The sequence below is a fragment of the Eptatretus burgeri genome, chromosome 2 (assembly GCF_056783735.1).
Source record: "Eptatretus burgeri isolate ZD-2024b chromosome 2, Ebu_testis_v1, whole genome shotgun sequence".
Taxonomy (NCBI): Eukaryota; Metazoa; Chordata; class Myxini; order Myxiniformes; family Myxinidae; genus Eptatretus; species Eptatretus burgeri.
The window spans coordinates 52269546-52281413 of record NC_140962.1 but is presented as its reverse complement, the minus strand read 5'-3'; the positions used below and the strand labels follow the sequence as shown (position 1 = coordinate 52281413).

The 11868-nt window shown below is 53.4% G+C and overlaps 1 pseudogene; it reads left to right on the top strand.

The window, feature by feature from the left end:
• Nucleotides 1–9974: 9974 nt before the first annotated feature.
• On the top strand, nucleotides 9975–11378 carry LOC147032050 (uncharacterized; annotated as a pseudogene).
• Nucleotides 11379–11868: the final 490 nt, after the last annotated feature.

Here is an 11868-nt window from a genome sequence, read left to right as displayed (position 1 = left end):
CAGATTTCCAGATCAGGATGGGCTCGGGGGCGGAGCCACGCTCGCCCATTGGACGGAGGAAAAGTGGGCGTGAACCTCCCCTGAACCTCGAATTTGCATATATCGATTCTACTCCGACGCGCCTGGAGGCGGGGCCAAATCGCCCCGCGCTTAATGATTGGACGATCGGAATTGGGCGTGAATCATTCCTGATCCGACTTCCCCTTGGAAAGGCCGCTTTTTGCACCCACTGCTCGGCGCGCACCCCGCACGAGGCCAGGACAGCCTGTCGCTCGGCGTTCTCAAGCGGTGCGGGAATGGCCGCAGAAGGAGGAGTGAAGGTGGTGGAGGGTCTAAAGTGGCGGTCCCTGGCCACGGTGACGCTTGGAATGGCAGTGATGCGATGGTTGCGAGAGCGAGTTGCGAAGGTAAAGGTCGTGGCTGTTGGCGTTGTTGTTGTTGTGAAGCGGCGTTGCGGTTGGTGGTTGTTGTGTGATGGCGGTTGAGACGTGGTTGGTTCAAAATAAAGATAGAACAGAAAAACGGCTATCTTAAAGGGTCGCAGTCAGAATGAATCACATTTATTCCCTCTAAACAACGGGTTTGGGGCTAACTACACATGTACTTACAGAGATATCTCACCTACGGGACCTGAATGGTGGTTTGCGAATTTCCTCAACCACAACAATATATATGTATATATATATATATATATATATATATATATATATATATATATATATATATATATATGTATATATGTGTATGTATATATGTGTATATATGTGTATGTATATATGTATATATGTGTATGTATATATATGTGTATGTATATGTATATATGTATATATGTGTATGTATATATGTGTATGTATATATGCGTTTATGTATAATGTATGTATAAAACGACTGCGTTCGTCAGTCAAGTCAGTTCAGGAGGAAGAGTTCAGTTGGAAGTTGAGTAAGAGTTCAGTTGGAAGTTGAGTAGGAAGAGTTCAGTTGGAAGTTGAGTAGGAAGAGTTCAGTTGGAAGTTGAGTTGAGAGTGTGCGGAGTTCAAAGGAGTCGTCGGTGGAGCTGGAAAGAAGTGGTACTAGTCGGAGTGAAGAGGACGGAGCTGTGGAGAGGTGACGGTGGCGAAGGCGGACGAGGGGGTGCTCGCGTCGGTGCCGGGAGCGGAACAGGGAGAGGCCAGCAACGTGACCGAGGTGGAGGAGGAGACGCTCGCCGCGGGACCCGAGACAGGGTTATATCCTCCTTTCCCCGAGCATCAGCAACCCCCTCCTGTTTCCCCCCGCGCTGAGATAGTGCGACAAAGGGGGCCCCCTTCCCACCCCCTACCAGACACTGTCCGCGAGGCCCGCGGAGTTGAGGCACCACCGCCGCTCCGCGTTTCATCATCAGACGGGTAGGCCCGACACGGTCTCGGCCCCAGGCCCGCCTACCCCCCTCATCCTGGAGGGTGGTTCTCTTTTCTTTTGCTTTGGGAATATGTGTTGTCGGCGACGTCTGTGTAGTAAAATTGTATAAGTGTTGCCGTGTGCCCGGTAGTCGGATAGATCTGCATTGTTGCATTTGCTTTTTGTGTAATATTGCATTGTCTTCTTCTTTTACATGTGCTTTTGGTGGAATTGTATATGTGTGCTTTCCGTTCGTCGCGAAATAAATGTGCTTATTGTTGAACTGTTTTCCCGCTTCGCTTCGTCATTTCTTTCATTGAATCCCCATCTTGCTTCACGTAAAGGGTTGGTCGTGGGCTAAGACGCCCGATAATTAATCGAACCGTCGAGGCCGACGAATAACACCGCTCGGTTATCCCGATAGTACGGAACGGGTCGCTTAAGTGGCCCGTGTCCGAAGTCGACCTGCGGCGAGGTGCGATCGCCCGGTCTACCCTCCGTGTGGGTACTTAGGTAGGTCGAATTTGGCGAACAACCCTATCAACGCGGGGGCCGATTGGCACGATCGCGGTGAGACCGAAAGGTCCACCCGTGACTGGTTCCCGGCGTTAGTCCGAGAGGGTCATGACTGGATTGTCCGTCCGGTGGGCGACGTGCCGCGATTCGAGTTACGTGGCCGTCAGCACGCCGGCGGGCGCGAATCCGCAACACTGGTGTCAGGAGTGGGATATAAACTCATCGCCCTCCTCGCGGCACTGGTATTGGAGAACGGGAAAACGGGCTCTCCTGTCTCCAATTAAATTCACGGGAATCGGTCCAGGGGTGAGAGGAGCGACCACCGATTCCCTCCAAATTACGAGCGAGCTAAATTAACCCTTTAAGAGAAGCAAGATGGCGTCTCAAGGCGAGCGGGAGCCGGGGGTATTAGAAATGTATATGTGTAGTAATGTAGAATCCATGGTCCAGGATGAAATCCCCGTGCAGGAAATGCTGGTTGTACAGGAAAATGATCTCGCCCAACTGAACCCAGAGCCCGAAATAGGTGCGGCAGCGGCCGCGGTGTATGACACCTCCCCTCCCCCTCTCCACCAAAACCCCCCGACCCCTGCCGAAACGGCTCACCCAAGCGCACCCGACATGGCCCAGCTATTCACCATGCTGGCAAAAATGAATGCGGAAATGACAGCGAGGATGGATGCGTATACACAAAAGATGGAAACGAATGCGCATGAAATTATAAACGAAATGAAAGGCATGAACAAGCAAATGAAGGAAGAAACTAAAAAGCTGCGGGGTGAGACGCGGAACATGGGCCGAAGCCTGCAGGCGGGCATGAAGGCAGTAACCAGGGAGATAAAAATGGCGACTCCACGTGTGGGAGCGAACGAGCTGGAAGGGGGTGCAACGGCTGACAGGCCCGCGGTGGAAGCGGGTGAAAAAATAATTCGGGGGGCGTGTTGGGGGAGGGTCGTGACGATGACCGAAAGGGAAAAATTAAATGGGGAGACCAAAACGTGCGAGATGAGACACGAGGTGACGACAACGGAAATAATAGTTGAGACAAGAGAGGTAAAGGGTGAAGAGGTGACTGAGTTGGCAGAGACACGGGAGACAGAAACGATAGAGGGAAGACTACACGATGAAGACGGGGTAAGTGACGCACACACACACACACGGAGGTAGTGGAGGATAATGGGGGTGAGCTCGCGGAGCGTGTAGGGACCCAGTGCGAGCACCTGGATAGCCTCCTCCAGGAACGAGGGGAGGGAGTATGCCCCCTTGAGGCGAGTCACGACCAGGTGGGTTCGGTCGTGCTTTGCGAGGTTGAGGGGAGGAGTGCTGTGGACAGGTGCACGGAGAGCTTTGGGGGTATAGAGGCCCCGGAGACCCTAGTGGGGACACGAATCCCCAGTGTAGTTGTCCCTGTGTGTGTGGTGCAAGGCGTGAGTGCGTCCCCGTGTGTGGAAGCGACCCCGTGTGTGGAAGCGACCCCGTGTGTGGAAGCGACCCCGTGTGTGAGTGGTGTGGTGGCGATGGTGCCAGAGTACGTGCTTCCAAGCACGCCGTGTGTGGATGAGGTACCGTGTGTGGAAGAGGCCGTGGGTGTGAGTGAAACGGCCTGTATGAGTGAGGCACCGTGGATGAGTGCCCCCGCGTGTATGAGTGAGGAACGGTGTGTGGATGAGACACCGCGGTTGAGTGCCCCCGCGTGTATGAGTGAGGCACGGTGTGTGGATGAGGCACCGCGGATGAGTGCCCCCGCGTGTGTGAGTAGTATGGTTTGTGTGAGTAGTGAGGCACGCGTGAGTGAACAGCCGAGTGCAAGGGAGACCGTGTGTGTGAGAGAGCGGTATGTGAGGGAGATGTCGGTTGGCATGCGGGAGCACGCAGCCGCGTCTCCCGGTGTGAATGTAATGGAATGGAGTGTGAGCGTCGTAACACGCGGGAGTGCGTGTGTGGAATGGCGACGACGGCGACATGTGAAGAAAGAAAGCCGAGTAGCGGCTGTAGTTGTTTCAGGGACCGTGCCGGGTTCACCCAGCAGTGAGCACGAGGTCCGTGCTGTGCAACGCACGAGGCCCCCACGTGCTCGCTTGCGAGAGTGAAGTCCCGGTCCAGAAACGCACGCGGTGGATTTGCCGATCCCGCGGACGGACAAAGTTTAGGCAGGATTACGGATTTGGACCGGACGGGTTCTCCACGCGATCGTGTGTGTTAAGCTCCAACGGGCAAAGCACATGTGTTCGCGTGGGGAACCCCTCGAGACGTGGGGCTTGTGTTTTTTTTTTTATGCGCACGGTGACGCCATGGCTGCACGTGGGGTTGGAATCCGGCAGGAGGGGTATCCCTGCCGGATGGTACCGTCCAAGAAGGGACGAGGTACACGTGCAGCTGCATGACGTCACGGGCAGGTGCAAAGTGCGCGAGCTCTGAGTTGCCGCGCTGGTGCTGCGCATGTAAAGAAAAAAAAAGAAAAAGCAAGCCTCACTTTCGGGTGCACAGGATTCCTGGGCAAGGGGTGGAAGACCCCCTTGACGAGGGCACAGGATGGAAACTAGTTAGGGGGAAGGGTTAGCTTAGTTAGACCGGCTCCATGGGGCAGGGGTAAGTCCTCATGGGGCCCGTGGAATGGATTAGTTAGAGGGATTGTAGCCAGATTTAGGTTGGGAAATTGATTAATGGGATTATTTGGAGACCGTGACAGACTTGTGAATGTGTAGTGGGGACGTAGCTTAGCTACGTAGTGTTAAAAGGAACGTGCTGTAGTTTAAGGGACGACGTGGGAGCACGAGTTAGTTAGGGGATGCAGATAGAAGGATGGCAGAGTTCAGCGGTGAGTGTGTTGAAGAGTTGGTGAGTGAAGTGGAAGCATGTGCTTGGTGAGTGAGTGAGGCCAGCGGGTCTGTGTGAGTGGAGCGAATGGGGAATGCATGGTGCGATGAGTGATTGGGGGGAGGAGTGACTCCCGCCCAAGGGACCCCCGGGGTCAGTGTAGAGTGAGTTAGCTGGGTTAGTCAAATTAACAAAAATGGAGGTCGTTTTGCTGTTGGTGGGAATGTAGGCTCGAAACCCATTTGGAGGGGTGCAGGAGCCCTGTTGACGGGCTTGGGAGCGTGGCTGCGAAAGGTGAGTATCGCTGAGTGGGTACCCCGAGCACCAGGCTAGTCGGCCGTGGTAGGCCAAGGGCCCATGGGGGGCCGGGATAGCGTAGTGGGCACGGGTGCGCCTGCTTGGTGCGGGGGCCCGGGGCGCCATTAGCTGCGTGGGCAGTGTTGTGGGCACGGGTGACCCTCGGAAAGGGGCCTGGGAAGCCAGCCTGCCACGTGTGCGTTTCAGGGGAGGTGCCATGGGGGGCACTCCCCGGTGTTAGGGAGCTGGTAGGCTCGGAGGCAGTGTAGTGCCCGGGGGTGCCATAGCAGGAGAATCGGCAGAGGGTCGTGCCTGCCAAAGGGAGCCACGTGTCCCAGTCATGAGACCGTGTGAGGGCACGGAGAGAAAATTGGGGGACGAGGCCCGAAATTGTGAGGACACCAACACAGGCGACGGGAATCTGGGTTGTGAGAACCAATAGTTTAAGCGAGAGGCGCTTGTTGAAAGCCCCGGGGTAGTTTAACGGTTAAATGGATAGGGTAGATTAGGAGATGTACCCCTCCGCACCATCCATCCCCTCGCTCTCGTTGTGGGCCGCTGGACTCACTTTGTGTTATAGATCGCTGAACTCTGGGGAGGCCATTCTGAGGCTTCGTTGGGCCTCGACACAGGACGCTAGCTCTCCCTTATTCCCCTCCGGGAAGGGAACGTAGGGGTTGGGAGTAGGCTAGGTGACAGGATAGGTTAGCCGAACAAGGACAGTACAGGGGGTTAGGGGACGATTTATAATGGGGAAGTAAAAAAAAAAAAAAAAAAAAAGTTGGGGCTAAATTGGGGTTTGACAAATTAAGGGAGTGGGTATGTACAGTGACAGGCAAAGGCGATAGGTGGGAGAGAGACAGGTAGGTAGGTCCGAGCCCGCCTTCCGAGTGGCCAGCACCACCGCACTCCCTCCACCAACCTCCACTGAACGGCAAAGGCTGGCCAACTTCATCGGCTGGCCGTGTTTTGCTTCAAGGCGGAGGCCGGCCAACTTCATCGGCAGCTGTTGTTTTGCTGCAAGGCCTGTGCCATCGGCTGGCCGTGTTTTGCTTCAAGGCCTGTGCCGGCCACTTCATCTGCTGGCTGTTTTTCTTCAAGGCCTGTGCCGGCCAGTTCATCTGCCGGCTGTGTTTGCCTGCAGCGGCCTTCTTCTGCGGGCTGTGTTTCCCTGCTGCCTTTGCCATGCCATGCCCACTGCCCCTGTTCACCAGCCCCGTTCAATTTTTGCTTTGCCCCCCCCTATTCATTGCCATGTGCGCCAGGATCAAGGCAACAGTTTGCAAGCTGCAAGAACTGCCCTGTTGGCAGCTACAACACGGGCCTGCAGTGGTGGCCAGTGCACCATGTTTGTGTTCATCCATCCATTCGTTGTGTTCATTGCGTGTGCCACTTGAGCTGGCACGGAGACTGCATTTGTGCAGCCCATGCACCGTTGTGGTTCACTGCGTTCAGTTCAAAAGGGAAGGCCTTGGACTGCGTGTGAGCAGCCGGCCACGTTCCCTGTCACCTGCATTGTTTGAGGCAGAGACTGCATGCGAGCAGCCTGGCTCCCTGCTAACTGCTTTCTTTTTGCAGAGTTCATTGATCCTGGGCCATGGTTTAGTGTAAAATTTGTAAGTTAAGTTAAGATGTACTGTACATATGACTGCGCCCCCGGCATGTCTGTCTTAGCGCCGGCAATTTTATTTAAGTCGTCCGTGTGAGTGAGTTTGTTTAGGTAGTTACTCAGCCCTCAGGTTATTTATTTTGGGGACACGAATACCATGAATGTCGCACTCAGGGATCCGTAGGTAAAATGTACTCGGGGAAAACTGCACATGATGGCACACGAAAATTTGACGACTCGGGACGAGTCTGTAAAAAGGGGAGGGGGTAGTGTTGTGGTTGACGAAATTCACAAACCACCATTCAGGTCCCTTAGGTGAGATATCTCCGTAAGTATATGTGTAGTTAGGCCCAAACCTGTTGTTTAGAGGGAATAAATGTCATTCATGCGGGCTGCGACTCTTCAGGATAGCCGTTTTTCTTTTACTATCTTTATTTTGGACCAGCCGCCATTATTACCACCACCAACCACGTCTCAACAGCCATCACACAACAACCACCAACCACGTCTCAACAGCCATCACACAACAACCACCAACCACAACGCGGCCATCACAACAACAACCACCAACCACAACGCCGCTTCACCACAACCGCCACGACCTTTACCGTCACAACTCGCCACCATCGCATCACAGTCATCTCGCGCCACTCGTGGGCACCGATGCTGGACTCGTGCGGGGCGCGCACCGAGCAGCGTGTTCAAAAACATCACGGACTTTCCGCAGAAAAACGGATCAAAAACGACTCACGCCCACTTTTGTTCCGTCCAATCGGTGAGCGAGGGGCGATTTGGCCCCGCCTCCAGGGCGTTGGAGGGCGGTCGCTATATGCAAATTCATGGATCAAAAAGCATTCACGCCCACTTTTCCTCGGGCCAATGGGGAGCCAGGTGAAGGGTCGGAGGCAAAGGGTCAAGGGTGAAAGAGCGAAGCCACGGGGCTTATAAAAACGACTGCGTTCGTCAGTCAAGTCAGTTCAGTAGGAAGAGTTCAGTTGGAAGTTGAGTAAGAGTTCAGTTGGAAGTTGAGTAGGAAGAGTTCAGTTGGAAGTTGAGTAGGAAGAGTTCAGTTGGAAGTTGAGTTGAGAGTGTGCGGAGTTCAAAGGAGTCGTCGGTGGAGCTGGAAAGAAGTGGTACTAGTCGGAGTGAAGAGGACGGAGCTGTGGAGAGGTGACGTCGGCAAAGGCGGACGAGGGGGTGCTCGCGTCGGTGCCGGGAGCGGCACAGGGAGAGGCCAGCAACGCGACCGAGGTGGAGGAGGAGACGCTCGCCGCGGGACCCGAGACAGGGTTATATCCTTCTTTCCCCGAGCATCAGCAACCCCCTCCTGTTTCCCCCCCGCGCTGAGATAGTGCGACAAAGGGGGCCCCCTTCCCACCCCCTACCAGACACTGTCCGCGAGGCCCGCGGAGTTGAGGCACCACCGCCGCTCCGCGTCTCATCATCAGACGGGTTGGCCCGACACGGTCTCGGCCCCAGGCCCGCCTACCCCCCTCATCCTGGAGGGTGGTTCTCTTTTCTTTTGCTTTGGGAATATGTGTTGTCGGCACCGTCTGTGAAGTAAAATTGTATAAGTGTTGCCGTGTGCCCGGTAGTCAGATAGATCTGCATTGTTGCATTTGCTTTTTGTGTAATATTGCATTGTCTTCTTCTTTTACATGTGCTTTTGGTGGAATTGTATATGTGTGCTTTCCGTTCGTCGCGAAATAAATGTGCTTATTGTTGAACTGTTTTCCCGCTTCGCTTCATCATTTCTTTCATTGAATCCCCATCTTGCTTCACGTAAAGGGTTGGTCGTGGGCTAAGACGCCCGATAATTAATCGAACCGTCGAGGCCGACGAATAACACCGCTCGGTTATCCCGATAGTACGGAACGGGTCGCTTAAGTGGCCCGTGTCCGAAGTCGACCTGCGGCGAGGTGCGATCGCCCGGTCTACCCTCCGAGTGGGTACTTAGGTAGGTCGAATTTGGCGAGCAACCCTATCCCACGCGGGGGCCGATTGGCACGATCGCGGTGAGACCGAAAGGTCCACCCGTGACTGGTTCCCGGCGTTAGTCCGAGAGGGTCACGACTGGATTGTCCGTCCGGTGGGCGACGTGCCGCGATTCGAGTTACGTGGCCGTCAGCACGCCGGCGGGCGCGAATCCGCAACAATATATATATATATATATATATATATATATATATATATATATATATATATATATATATATATATATATATATATATATATATATATATATATATATATATATATATATATATATATATATATATATATATATATTGTGAGAAACAACCATGTTCTCACCAAATTTAGTGTCCCGGCCACAACCTCACGTGACCTTTTTTCAGGCTCCCAGGGATTGGTTGGCTTGTCGGCACGTGGTGGGTGAGCTGCGAGAGAGCCGGGGCGCCATTGCTGGCGACAGACATGGCTCTAAGATCGCGAGTGGGAAAATATATCGAGCACTCCGAATCACATGATTGAATGCGATTTCAAGTGATTTTTAAGACTCTCGACAGCACCGTTGTGCTTATCGTTGATAGCTCCGTCTAAAGGAATGAGTTAAATCAGGACGAGTGTGATCGTTATTCCTGGCTATTGTCGAGCAGAGCTGTGAGGTGTACAACCTGATTTTGGAACTCTATAGTTGCCAAGAGTACTGGCAGGTTTTTTGTGCTGTGTATTCAATTCTGTTGCCAGCCGTTTTTGAGATCGAGCCAACAAAATATCCTGCCTACCCCGAGAGGCCGATCTAAAACACAGTGGTGTGTTTTGTTGTTCTCTTTTTCCACACGTGGACTGCTTGAAGCTCGGACCTAATGTCAGTATTCCGTGCTGGAAGATATTAACAGTCGGGATCGCGACAAATGGGGCCTCGTCCGGGATCGTTCAAGTAAGAGACATTCGAACTGAGACAGGAATTCCACAGTGGGTCGCCATCTTCCTTCATCTGATCATCGTTCCCTCACCAGCAGACGCCATCTTGGAGGAACCTTCTCACCAGCAGACGCCATATTGGAGGAACCTTCTCATCAGCAGACGCCATCTTGGAGGAATTTTTTCACCAGAGGACACTATCTTGTGTTTACGCCATTCATCGGCCAACAAAAAAAAAAAAACGTGTGTTATTTGTACGTTGCATTTTCTCATTGGCAATTTGATGTGCGGTGGTGATATTGGGTATTTCGTGTCGTATTTTCCCAACAGAGCGTTGTGTGCGAATTATGTGTATCACCCCAATATTGTTTGCCTCCCCTGTGTGAATTGCCCCATCCCATGTGGTGAAAGATGTTGCTGAAATATTTCGACCCAGCCTCCTTTTAGACTCAGTGTTTTGTGCCCTTGTCATATGATAACTCGTAGCCAAACCATGTCGGATGGAGAAGTGAGTGATCAACCTGATCATGTTGACAGTCACGTGGGTGTCGATGTGAGCGAAGCAATCAGCCTTGACCCGGTCACTCAACCAGATATGTTCGGGAGCGATCCCATCATGATTAAATGCATGCGTTCGACCTTCTGGTCCGGGCTGACCCCGGTTCAACAACTCGACATGTATAAGAGGGAGAATGACAGGGCAGAGCCTGAGCGACTCAGGGAGAATGACAGGGCAGAGCCTGAGCGACTCAGGGAGAATGACAGGGCAGAGGCTGATCGACTCAGGAAGCATGACGCAGAGATATCTGAAAGAGCAGCGGCAGAGGCTGAGCGACTCAGAAAGCATGACGCAGCGATAGCTGAAAGAGCAGCAGCAGAGGCTGAGCGACTTGGGGAGCATGACGCAGATATAGCTGAAAGAGCAGCGGCAGAGGCTGAGCGACTCAGGAAGCATGATGCAGATATAGCCGAAAGAGCAGCGGCAGAGGCTGAGCGACTCAGGAAGCATGACGCAGATATAGCTGAAGGAGCAGCAGCAGAGGCTGAGTGACTCAGGGAGCATGACGCGGCAGAGGCTGACCGTGTCAGAGAGCAGGAGTGGCGAATGTTGACTGAACGACAGTGGGCAGATGTGTCTGCTGCACCAGTCCCGGAAATTGTTCATGTTCGTTTGCCGGACTTGACGGGAGACACGAGGCCAGAAACGTATCTGGAGATGGCGGAGAAGATGTCGACTTCCAGTGGCATTGATGAGAGCTTGTGGGTCGGCCATATTGTTAGCCATCTATCTGAAAAGGCGAGGGAGGTATAGGCGAGGATGGCAACCGAGGACGTAAACGAATACCGGAAGTTGAAGGCCGAGATTTTGAACGCCTATGCGGCATCTCTGTGTATTTATAGGCGTAATTTTTTCAGTTGGACTCGTCAGTCCAGTCAAACCTATGAGGAACATTCGCGGGTCTTGTTGGAACAGCTGCAGAGATGGTTTGAGGGGAGCAGCGTTGAGTTACCTCCAGTGGTTGCGGAACTCCTGGTGCATTACCGTATCGATCAACAGCTTCTGCCAGACTTAGCGTTGTTTCTTGTCGATAGAGACCTTGTTTCCTTGTCATACTGCGTCAAGCTTATTGATAAACATGTTTTGGCGTGCAAAATGTTGCAAGCCATGCAGTCGCGTCGTAAGACGGAGGATTCTGCGGTCAGGACCGCCTCCCGTCTGGCCGGCGGCTGGATCGAGGGGAAGGGTTCCCTGATGCCCTCCACTGGTGGCGGTCACGAGCTGCAGGCCAGGGCACGGCCCTGGTGCGATTTCTGCAAACGCGTGGGGCACGGTGGAGACCGCTGTTTCTCTAACCCAGCTAGTCCGGCCTATTGAGGCAACCCAGTTGTTACATAGGAGGGAGGTCAGTGGAGGTCATCAACTGGGCCCTCGTGCATGACGGTGGCATCGGTGACAAAGGTCACTGCCACCGAGGCTAATACCATTCATCCTCTGCATCAGGATTATTCAGGGACAGCCTTAGTGGGTGGCCCTGATTCGGTGGTGAAGTTTAAGGCCCAATACCTTCGGGATACTGGGGCGATGCTGTGTGTTCTCCGGGCGGAGGTAGTTCCGGCCTCTCAGATGCATTATACCAATGAGTATATCATCCTTCGAGGCATTAACCAGGTTCCTGGCTGGTATCCCCTTGCTCTCATCGAGGTCTGGAGTGACATTTTTACGGGTCCGATGACCTGTGCGGTGGTACCCTACTACCCGGTACTGGGGGTATCCTTGCTGATTGTCAATGATGCAATGGCCAGGAGGAGTTATTTACTCTGACCTGTGGAGTGGTCACAAGATCCCAGAGCAAACAGGCCGAGAG